This window comes from Labeo rohita, chromosome 9, assembly GCF_022985175.1.
Source record: "Labeo rohita strain BAU-BD-2019 chromosome 9, IGBB_LRoh.1.0, whole genome shotgun sequence".
Taxonomy (NCBI): Eukaryota; Metazoa; Chordata; class Actinopteri; order Cypriniformes; family Cyprinidae; genus Labeo; species Labeo rohita.
Window position 1 is genome coordinate 16242323 of NC_066877.1, and position 10913 is coordinate 16253235.

General features: G+C 36.2%; 1 protein-coding gene across 1 annotated transcript in view; it reads right to left on the minus strand.

The window, feature by feature from the left end:
- Positions 1 to 1904, minus strand: part of col6a3 (collagen, type VI, alpha 3) — a 121082-nt gene extending 119178 nt beyond the window's left edge. Inside the window, 1 exon segment of the mRNA XM_051119981.1 lies at positions 1608 to 1904. The gene's annotated coding sequence lies outside the window, so the exon portion shown is untranslated.
- Positions 1905 to 10913: the final 9009 nt, after the last annotated feature.

The following is a 10913-nucleotide window of genomic DNA, read 5'->3' on the forward strand; positions in this document are numbered from 1 at the left end:
CAATGCTAGCAAATAAATAAATAAATACAACTTCAGCACACTAGTGTATTACATTTAAATGTATTAAATGTAAATTTATAATATTTGATGTAACATGTATAGTCCTAATGTGCACTAAATGTGCCAACTAGTGTGTCTAAAAAATATTAACTGAAAGCACAACCACATAAAAACTGTTTACTAATATACACATGCTGCATAAAGAAATAAAGAAAAAAATAAATATAATTAATTAAGCACATCAGAGGAAAAAAAAATATAAAAATGGCCACTTCAGACTGCAAAAATATTTCCCAGAGAACATTCAAACTGTGGAAATCTTACAGTATTTTCCAGCTTCGTTTTGCTGCCTCATTCAGTAAAGGTTTTCAATGTTTTATTGCTTAAGCAGCAATAATGGAATGAAAAACATATGTTTGTACCAAAACCAAGCTCAGTCTGAAACCCTTAAGCACCAAATGAGTATTACAAATGAGTCTCAACATTGTCCTCTAGTGGTTGAGTTGGGATATCTGCTTCTCCCCTGTCAGTCTTTCTCAAAGCTGGCCCAATAGAAAAAATCTAATGCCCACAATGTCAGGAAAAAAATTGTACAATAACTGTAACTTCAGCTTGTCACCAGGGCAGTACCATCAACGGTACACCTCCATACCTTATCTTCCCCTAAAGAGTGCATATCTGTACCCTACAGTTCTGTGCATGTTTGTGGTGACAATTACGTATATAATTGTATGCAAGTTAATGGGAAAGTACTGCAATGAATTTAGGTTTTCTGGTGTTTCAAGGGTCCACATCTGGTTCTGCTTCACTTATGTTTAATGCCTCAGCTCTTACTCTCCCAGAATTCTTTGTCCATCTGGCAAAGACAGTGGAAAAAGTGTTTCACATCACCCTGTCTTTACAGTGCTGGGCAGAAGGTACGATTTGAATAGTGTCTATAGTGTTCGAAAAGTACAACAGAGGTTCCTGACATGTTCTGCTTCTTTCTTCTGTTTAAACAAACTCATAATCAGCATTATCCTCTAAATCCAAAAATCAGCATTACAACTAAACCAGATAGTTAGGATGATAATTCTGCAATATATCCTTCAAGAAAAATGTGCATTTTACACTTTTACATAACATAAGAAGGTTATGTATAATCATATCATAAACACTTGAGTGCATACTGCAACAGTGGTCGCAAAATTTTTCACTCTTAACACACCCTTAGCACAGAGCCCCTCCTCATGTACTCTACTTATCAGAGCACTTTGCTTTGCCTCTTCTGCAATGTCTCTTCCTGTGGCGCAAGAAAAATTCCCTCTTTCTCCCAAAGCTTTGGAATTTAGTGTACCCACAGAATTCTTAACATTAAAACTATAATTAAGACGTAAAACCGCCTGCACATTGTGAGCATTGGAAAAGTCATGCAAACAAACTTTATAGGGTAAGAAGGGTGCACACAGAAAATTTGAGTAAAAATGGATTTTCGCACATTTTTGAATGCATGGATGCAAATAAACTAAAACCCACAACATCTTGCAGAGTCTCACACATGCACGTAAATGCTCCTTTTACAAAGGCATATTTGCATGACTCATACTGTATATAACCAAGCAACTTACCTCTGGAATACAGAATTCAGAGCGCTGTATTCCGCAGTCTTTCTATGAAATTTCAAAAAACTGCAAAAAGACAACTCTTAGGTCATTATCTTCCTGGTATTTCTCCTCAGTGAACTGTTCTGGATGGGTCAGGCAGAGATGATGCTGATTAGCTCGCAAACTGTGAGACACTCGTCCGTTGAGCTGACTGTGTGCTCTCCAGAGGAGCAGTGCCACTCACTCCAGCCTGGGACAGAACACACAACTCTGTGGAGAAAAGCCACTCAATTTTTCCACGCCTCCTTCTTTCCTCTGCACAGAGAAGAAGGAAAAAGCACAAAGACGGGGAAAAAAGTGAGCGAGAGAGTCATAAACGAGAAACAGACCCCAGGCCGTATTTGGTATGCCTGTTCCTTATTGGGAAGGTGATGTAACAAACCAAAGCAAGATTTTTTTTTCTCCTTACACTCCTCCAGCTTAACTTGTATCCTTGGCTACCCACTGAAGGAATAATCACAAACACAATATATGAACTTTCTTGCAAGCCTCTTTAGTATATAAAAAAGTGTGGAGTAGAAATGTAGAAATGTACGAAAAGAAAATGGATTTTTTTGGATTGGAATTGTTTTGATTACTGTGACAAACAGGGTTTGTCATTTGTTTTCAATTCTAAAGTAATGATTCCAGCATAATAAAGTTTTTTTTTTTTTTTTTTTGGCACAAAAAATAACACACAAAACCATGTAAATCAGTTACATCCGCTTCAATAGCAACAGAATCAGAAAATGCATTCAGATAATGAATAACATGTTTAAATGTTACATGATACATGTGACATGTGAAAACCATGTAAAATAAGTTCTCTGGCATTCCACACAATGAAATAATTTCCTAGCTGTCACAGAATGAGCTGACCTAATATAGGTGGATCAAAGTGAGGTGTCAGTCCTGAGAGTTCAGATTTTTACAGTTGTGTTATATCTGAAAGATAATATTATAATACGCATTTAATTCAGCCCAGAAAACACCTGTTTCTGTTGCTGTATCTCAGTGTTGAATTAACTAGCCAACTGACGCCTGTGATACAATGCAGCAATTACCTAACAAATAAGAAATGTGCTGACAAATTCTGCTCCACTGTGTCCAACAATGTCAAAATAAATTAATTAAAAATATAAATTATGGAATATTGATGTAGCCTAATGATATTGAGAAGAACATGAATTTCACCATTTGTATTAACTTGTTACACAGAGAAAAAACACCTCACAGGAGCATGGGAACACTAAGTAGTGTTTAAAAGAGCAGTCCATCTTCAGAAAAGTACAGCCTGTTGCCCTGGCCTTTTAATGCTTTCCTCTTTCCTCAGTTCACCAGGGTCAGCTGTTACATTGAACAAAAATTCTGTTTGATAAGTTTCAATAGGCCTGCATGTATGTTTCAACATGTCCCTCAAATTATGGTGTTAATCTTCCAGACATTCTATTGGATATAACACTTCTACCTTTGTGGTCAAAGCCTTTAAATTCAAATTCTGGCTTGACGACCTTTCCCAATCCCACCCCCATCTCTCTATCCCATTTTGCTTCCTGTCTGATCTACACTGTCTCGTCATAATAAAAAGAAAAAACACACACTCTAAAAAACTGAGATATGAAACCATTTCTCTAATAGCTATTATTATTAATTATTTTTTAAAGCTTGCTTAATTTACCATTCCGGCTTAAAATTAGAAGTCCTTGGACCAGAAAACAAAAAGTAACATTAAACCAAAGAAAGAAAGAAAGAAAGAAACAGTTTAGTTCAAAATGTATTAAAGTAATAAAAATATACAGTGCACAGCATAAATAAGTACACCCCCTCCGAATAAATATGAAAGATGTATTTTCTTAATGATCACTAATATAATTCATGGAAAGATGGCAACCTTGAAATGTATTAAAAGTATATAAGTCATATAAAAGTCAATATTTTCTGTAAAATAGGTAAATTCGCCAATTTTGTTTAAATAAAGGATTGCAGAAATAAGTACACCCTAGATTTAATTTAGCAAATGTAGAATATTCTAGTACTTAGTATATCCTTCAGAACTTTAAGGATACTGCTCTGACCCTTCTTGGCACTGAGCGTACAAGTTCTTGATCAAATTCAAATGGTCACATTTGTCCTGTTTAACTCCTGGAGGACCACCTCCTTAAATGCCCTATAGTCTTTAATGGGAAGTGTTGCTCAGCATGTCTCTACAGAATCCCCCATAGCTGCTCAAGAATGTTAAGATTGGGTGAAATACATGTCCACTGAAGGATTTTCACGTCAGAAGAATGCATATCATCATTGTCATGTTGAAAAAATTGGCAGCAACACAGGGTATGAGGAGAGGGTAGCATCTTCAGTTTCACGTTTTTGTATTACATCACACAGTGGCATTGATAAAGCACAACTCCCTCAGACCTTCAGTACTCATACATCCCTATATAAGAGCTTTACTACCACTGAATGTCACTGTTGGAACCAGGCACTTCTCACTGTACTCCTCCTCTAGCAACACCAGAACATTTTGGATGCTTCTGGATTTACAATGATTAACATGGTCTCTTGAGATCAGAGTATGGATTCTCAGAAATATGTATTTGGTAAATATGGGCTTTGGAAGAGGTTAAATGAGTTTATTGTGCTTTGGCTACAGTAGGTAGTTCTGGTGTGGATAAACAACCATGCATGTCACTTTTACAGGCTGCATCTTACTCTGTGAGATAAACAGTCACTCTTTTCATAGCTTTTGCAGACTCTGAGACACTTGCATGGTATTTCTTCTGTTCTTTTTCTAGAAAAAATTCACTCATCACTAAATGAAAACGTAAAGGCCTGATTATTTCAGAAGCTTTGTCACAAGTCCATTGTTTTGAATGTCGATGTTACTTCTGCTATGTTTTCACACTTAAAACAATGATTTGGTATTCCTCTTGTACCATTGTCCTCTTTTATGCTAAGAAATTACTTTGGTTTTGGTTCAATATACTTACCTGCTGATCAACAATTGCCTTTTTTTGTTTGTTTTATTTAGTAACTTTCAGGTGGGTGTACTCAAAATCTTATTTTCCTGAATAATTCTTCTTTGGTAACTGATCAAGCAGGAATGTTGGAACATTATATCCCCAAGAACCCTAACATGCTGAATTTGTTAAGTTTTAGAGGGGGTGTACTCACTTATGCTGTGCACTGTATATTACACTAGGCATGACCACACTTTTTTTTTTTTAAAGATGTATTTTTGGTATTTTTGGTCTTTATCATGACAGGACAGATCAGAATTGACAGGAATCAAGGTGGGAGAGAGGAGGGTGGGATCAGGAGGGGTCCCTGAGTCAGGATTCAAACACGGGACACCCGGAGCGCAACGGCGCTGTATGTCAGCGCACTGCCCACAAGTCTATCGGCGCCGACTATGACCACACTCTTTTAATAAAACAATTGGGATGAAAAGGCAGTCAGTAACGATCTAATGAAAAAAACACTGTGTTTTAAGACCTGCATTGTCAACCCATGTCTCAGAGGCTTCATCTTTTGTGCATGTAGAGTGTATCAGAAGACATCTATGGAATAAAAAGAACAGATATCACGGTTTGTTTCATATATTTCTGAAAGCAGCAAAATGGCACTAAAAGTTAAAACATAATAGTTTGGGTTTTATTGTGGTTTTGGTGCACTGGACTGATCTAAGTGTTGGAGATATTGCTTGACTTACATGCTTGTATTGTACCACAATTTTAATGGTGGGTTCAAACCACCATTTACTTTATGGAAACGTGACTTGCTGTCCAAGAGTTTCCATGGGTAACTGAATGGATATTGTGGAGTTCTGTGGATTTCCCAAAACTAAACCTGGTCAGAGTTTCCTTTGCTTAGTCATGGCGGATGCTGAATCACAAACCACTAGCCTGCTAGTAGTAAAACTTGATGAAACTAATGAGTAATGCATGGTGTGTTTTTTTTTATTATTATTATTTATTTAAAAAGATACAGCAGGGTGAGGTAGAGGAGAACAAGAAATGATGTGAGAAAAATCACATCTCTTGCATGAGCACATACAGCGACTCAATATGTCAGTGCATGTGCTCTGACCGCTAGGCCCTGACATTCTTTGAGTTTTATTCAACATGTTTGTGCACATACTTTTGGTAAAGTTTTTGCCACAACAAATGCCAATAGCCAAATGCTTTTCGTTTACTTTTTAGTCTGTTCGTTTTTCTCTGCTCCTTTACAATGTAAAAATACATCTAAGTATAAGTCTTTCATCTGCGATACATATGTTTTGATATATTGTGCATTCTGTTTTAGAGGAAGTATTAAAGAAACATGCACAATATGCTAGGTACATGTACTTTTTTTATAGTTAAATGCTATTATAATAATATTAAAAACTATTAATGGTAGCAGTTCTTTGACCATTCTGCTGCATTGCTGAAAAGGAGCCAGATGGAATTCAGTTTTTGGTTCTGAGTTTCTATGGTCAGCTAGAGCCAGTGAAAATAAAAAGTAAACAGGTACAATCGTTGCCAAACATTTGCAAACACCTAACTTGTTTACTAAAGCAGTCTTGGCTCACTAGTGTTCTTCCAACTAAAAACTACTGCTACTTTCAGTGTACTCTGAAATCCACAAACTCACTTCTTTGTTAAAAGTCTCAAAGCAAAAAAAAAAGACTTAGACTTTTACTAGTCTAAGTCTAAATGTTCCTTTTTCTTTAACATGAGCTGCAGTTTTCCTAAAGTTTTACACAAGGCCAGGTGGGCACAGACCGTCAATAAAGATGATTCACAGATTGCAGATTAGTTCCAGCTGGACACAGGCTGAGAGCAGTCTTAATAAAACTGCAAGACTCTAGCGTACCTAAAATATATTCAAATAACATACACATTCACATATTATTTTTCATGTATTCATTCATATTATGTTTTACTGCATACAGCAGCATGTTTGCAGAACAAAAACATCTAAATGACTTTTCAACTGAAACGGCAGTTCAAAAAGGCACCAGCTGTCTTAACAGGGTGACCCTACAGGATTGTAAGCAAAGTGTCTACAAGACAGAATGTTCATGTAGCTTGCAGCTGATCATCTGATGGTGCTGGTTTCCAAACTCTCCTTTTCTTTAATTTTTGTGAGAAGACTCTAAATCACATGAAATGGGTTTTCAGAGATGGTTGGCAGCTGTGCACAGCATGTGCAAAACACATTTCTAAAGTCCCTCTTTCACCATAATCTTTTTCCTTTTCTCTCTCTGGACAGTTTGAGGGGTATATCTGTTTTGAATTTGACATCAGCATTTTAAGATTCTTCCTGTAGTGTTGCAGCCTAAAGACAAAAAAGCTGGCACCACAGAAATCTGCACATCCAAAGCTTTAGGGGATAAAAATATGCATATACTGAGTCAGGATTACACGTTAGTGATGGGAGCAAAAGCTGTGGTCGCATATTGTGTCCAGATTTGCTCTGGCTAGCCAAAGATGTAGACATCGGTATTTCTGCAAATCTGTTACAAATATGATAAATCAGCAACATCGCTAGTACTACTAAAATAAAAATGGGCGTTAATGATCACAAGTTCTATTGCACCATTAAATTTTCATTTTCCCCACCAATGATAATCTACAATCAGACCATTATTTACCAAATGCTGTAAACATCCTAGGGTTCTGCAACATGAACAAGAATCATATTTTCACCCACTATTTTTAACTGACTAACAATCTGGAATGAAAAAAGCCGCAATGTTAAAGTCTTTGGCCCTCAGAATAGCCGAACTGCTCACGATGTATCAAATCCCCCATTCCAGCTGCCAGCACCAGCCGCAGTTTAACCCTCCCTTGTTGCTTCATTGACTCACCAATCTATCTGAACAATGAACTCGATTGAAATCTCACTGGGTGTCCCGTACCGACAGCTGCTGTTTTAAAATTCTGAACCCAGTAACCATGACTACAACGCCGCAATGACTAATGCATCATAATGCGTACAGTATTCATGGCTGGAAATGCATGAAATGGGTGTGATGGAACTTTTAGAATATGCTGTTGAACATGGGTACTGAACATGTGCCTTTGAAAAAGACAGTCTGCTTGAAAATCATACTCATTTTTTCCATGATGTTCATATGCACTGAGGCTGGAAATGAGAATTTCCATGATTAAAATGAATCATGCCTAATGTTTGTTCGGGAAGCATTACATTCGTTAGGCTTAACGTTTCCCTCAACTCACGTCCAGCACAAATGGAAAGGTTTTTGTGTAAACTAAGAGAGTAAAGAGGAAAGAGTGGAGTGGTACAGGAAAGAAACTACATTGGAGGCGTAGAGTACTCCTAATGGTTAATCATCTGGGTGTCTCACACAACACACACACACAAAAAAAAAAAAACTTAATTCTCTTACTCTGTGCTATTGAAGCAGATGGGCAAGCAAAAAAGGCAATATCATAATATATTTAAACAGGCAAATATGTAAGATTTAAAGAATAAATCATTATTGCTATAATTAATATGTTTGCCAACAGTTCTTTTAACCCTAACTGATGGAGTATAGCTTTTCATTTATCGAATAACCATGTTGAAAGACATCCCCATGTTCATATTCCAAGATAACAATGCTGCGATTCACCAGGCTCAGTCTGTGAGAGATTGGCCACCACAGAGTCCTGACCTCAAACCCATTGAAAGCCTTTGGGATGCGCTGGAGTTGACTTTACACTGCCTGTCCAAAAAAAGTTGCACACTCTAATACAGTGGTTCTCAACTCTGGCCTGCGAGATCCATTTTCCTGCAGAGTTTAGCTCCAACCTTGATCAAACTCACCTGCCTGTAACTCTCTAGTGATCCTAAACAGAGACTGTCTTACGATAGAGAGATGAGAGGGTTTGTAGGGTAGACTGACTACATTTGAGAAGTGTACAGTTGAAATACCTTAAATAACTTGCATACACAGGAACCCCGAGCCATGATTTTTTTCTCCACACGTGTATTAGTCTTCTCCTTTAATCGTGGGAAATTTGAAATGTGTGCGTCTTTCCATTCTGAAGATATGGACAAAAGTTTTTTTGTTTTTTTTTACAAGGTGAAATTTTCTTTTTACCATGCCACTTCCACAATGAATAGCTTATTATTCTTTTATGATTGTTAAACTTAACATATATCATTGCAAACGTTACTCTGTGCTCTAAAAATAGACATATTTTATGACATTGTGCCATGCAAGGTCATTTCATAATCTAGAGAAACATGTGAGTATGTCAGTGGGGTACGGTTGAAACACAGTGTATCAAATGTACCCAGATTGGGGCCGTATTGTGTCACATGCTGTTTAGTTGTACAGTGTTATGATAGGTTAAACATCACATTTACACACATGCTACGCAAATTATGTAAAAAAAAATATATATATATGTGATATTTCAATGGTCTCTTATTGATGGACATATTTTCTAACATGAATGTTAAAAGGATACCATAGCATTTCAATAAATATCCAAAGTGGTGATGTGAGTACAGTTTATATACCCTTTATAGGTCGCTATGTATACAGTAACATTCAATCATAGAAAATAAAATGCATATTCAGAGGCTGTGTGTGTTTGTGTACTGGTGTTACCTACGTTATGGGGACCAAATGTCCCCACAAGTATAGAAATACTAATAAATTCTAACCTAATGGGAAAATTGTTTAGGTCCCCATAAGGAAACAAGCTTATAATTCATATAAAATGACTGAAAATGTAAAAATGCATAAAGTTTTGAGCAATGCGTATGGTATAGGGGTAGGGTTATAGAATATACAGGAATGTACATTGTTAAGTTTACATTTGTACTGGTTGCCATATCTTTTCTAGTGGTAAATATTTGTTACTATTTTGTTTAACTGAATCGGAATTAAATAAAGCAAATAAATAAATAAGAATTTTTTTAAAAAATGTTGCACAACTGTAATTTTTTTTTTTTTTTTTTTTTTTTTTTTTTTTTTTTTTTAACATTTGCAATAAATGGTTAGCCAGCATTAAGAATGGGTGCCTCAACTGTACACCATATAGGTACAGTTGAGACAAGAATGCACCTTATGTTTATGAGCCAGTTGTGGAAAATATAAACTACGTACGACTATTATCAATTTATGATATTTTAGTACACAAACAAAAGAAATATCATGTGAAAAATCACTTCATTTCAGCATCTAGTTTTTATGTTCATATTTTATTTCAGTGAGAGTTGTGCGACACAGTTGTGTACAGATACCATGCTAATGAATGAGAAGTGCCGTAAGCTGAATCCCACTTGTCGCAAAAAGTCATTTTTTTGTGGTAAACTCTAAAAATAGTTTAATCCAAAAGTATAAGTAAAACATGTTGAAGATTAGCAGATAGGCTGTCGATTCATTAGTTGATAAGCCATTTACTCTAGAAAGCTGTTTGTTCAGTGTAGTAAAGCCTCTCATCCATTGACATCCATTAAAATAAAATGGTCTCTGGTCTCCTTTCCAAGGTACTGCCAGACCGGAAACGCTAGCTTTAGCTGTTAAGCTTTTTCAGCTAATGGTTGCAGGCTTGTCTTCTGGTGGCTTTGTTCTAAAGACCTTGATTAACATGTTCAGGTGTGTTAGATTAGGGTTGGAGCTGAACTATGCAGAAAAACAGATCTCATGGGCCAGAGTTGAGAACGCCTGCTCTATTTCTTTGGACTGCCTTTAGCTTTGATTAAATTTTGCATTTGTTGAGGCACTGTTTAGATGATGTCATGTAACATCACAGCATTTCCATCAAGAGTTGCATTTAGAAGAAAAAGTAAAGTGGTATTGTATGATTACCTCGCATTTTATATCCTAATGCACAAAACCCATCAGAAAAAAATGCTCTCAAAGTAAAGTTACACGAGCTCATATGGTTCAGTACGGAATGTTGCCATTTCCTTGTGTTTTGTCTAAAACTGATAGGCATCCCTTTTCTTGTCTGTGCCAAGTAAACCAAAAACATAAAACTTCCTGCTTGAACATCCTAGAACTAACTAGAATTAAATTCATGTGATGCAAGTTTGTTTCTTAAAGACAGTAAGGAAAAAGCTAAATCTAGCAATGATGTGATAGAATGTCAAATAAATAAAATAAATAGGGTAGAGGCCTTGGAACTTATAGCCAAAATAGATAAATAGTTAAATAGATAGTTGTATGCCATATTTAAATAAAACATTTCATTTAACAAAAACATCACTGTGAGGGATAGACATACAAGTGGTTTCAAAAGGTCACAGTTTTTCAAAAAAATTCCAGAAGGCACACAACTCTGAAAT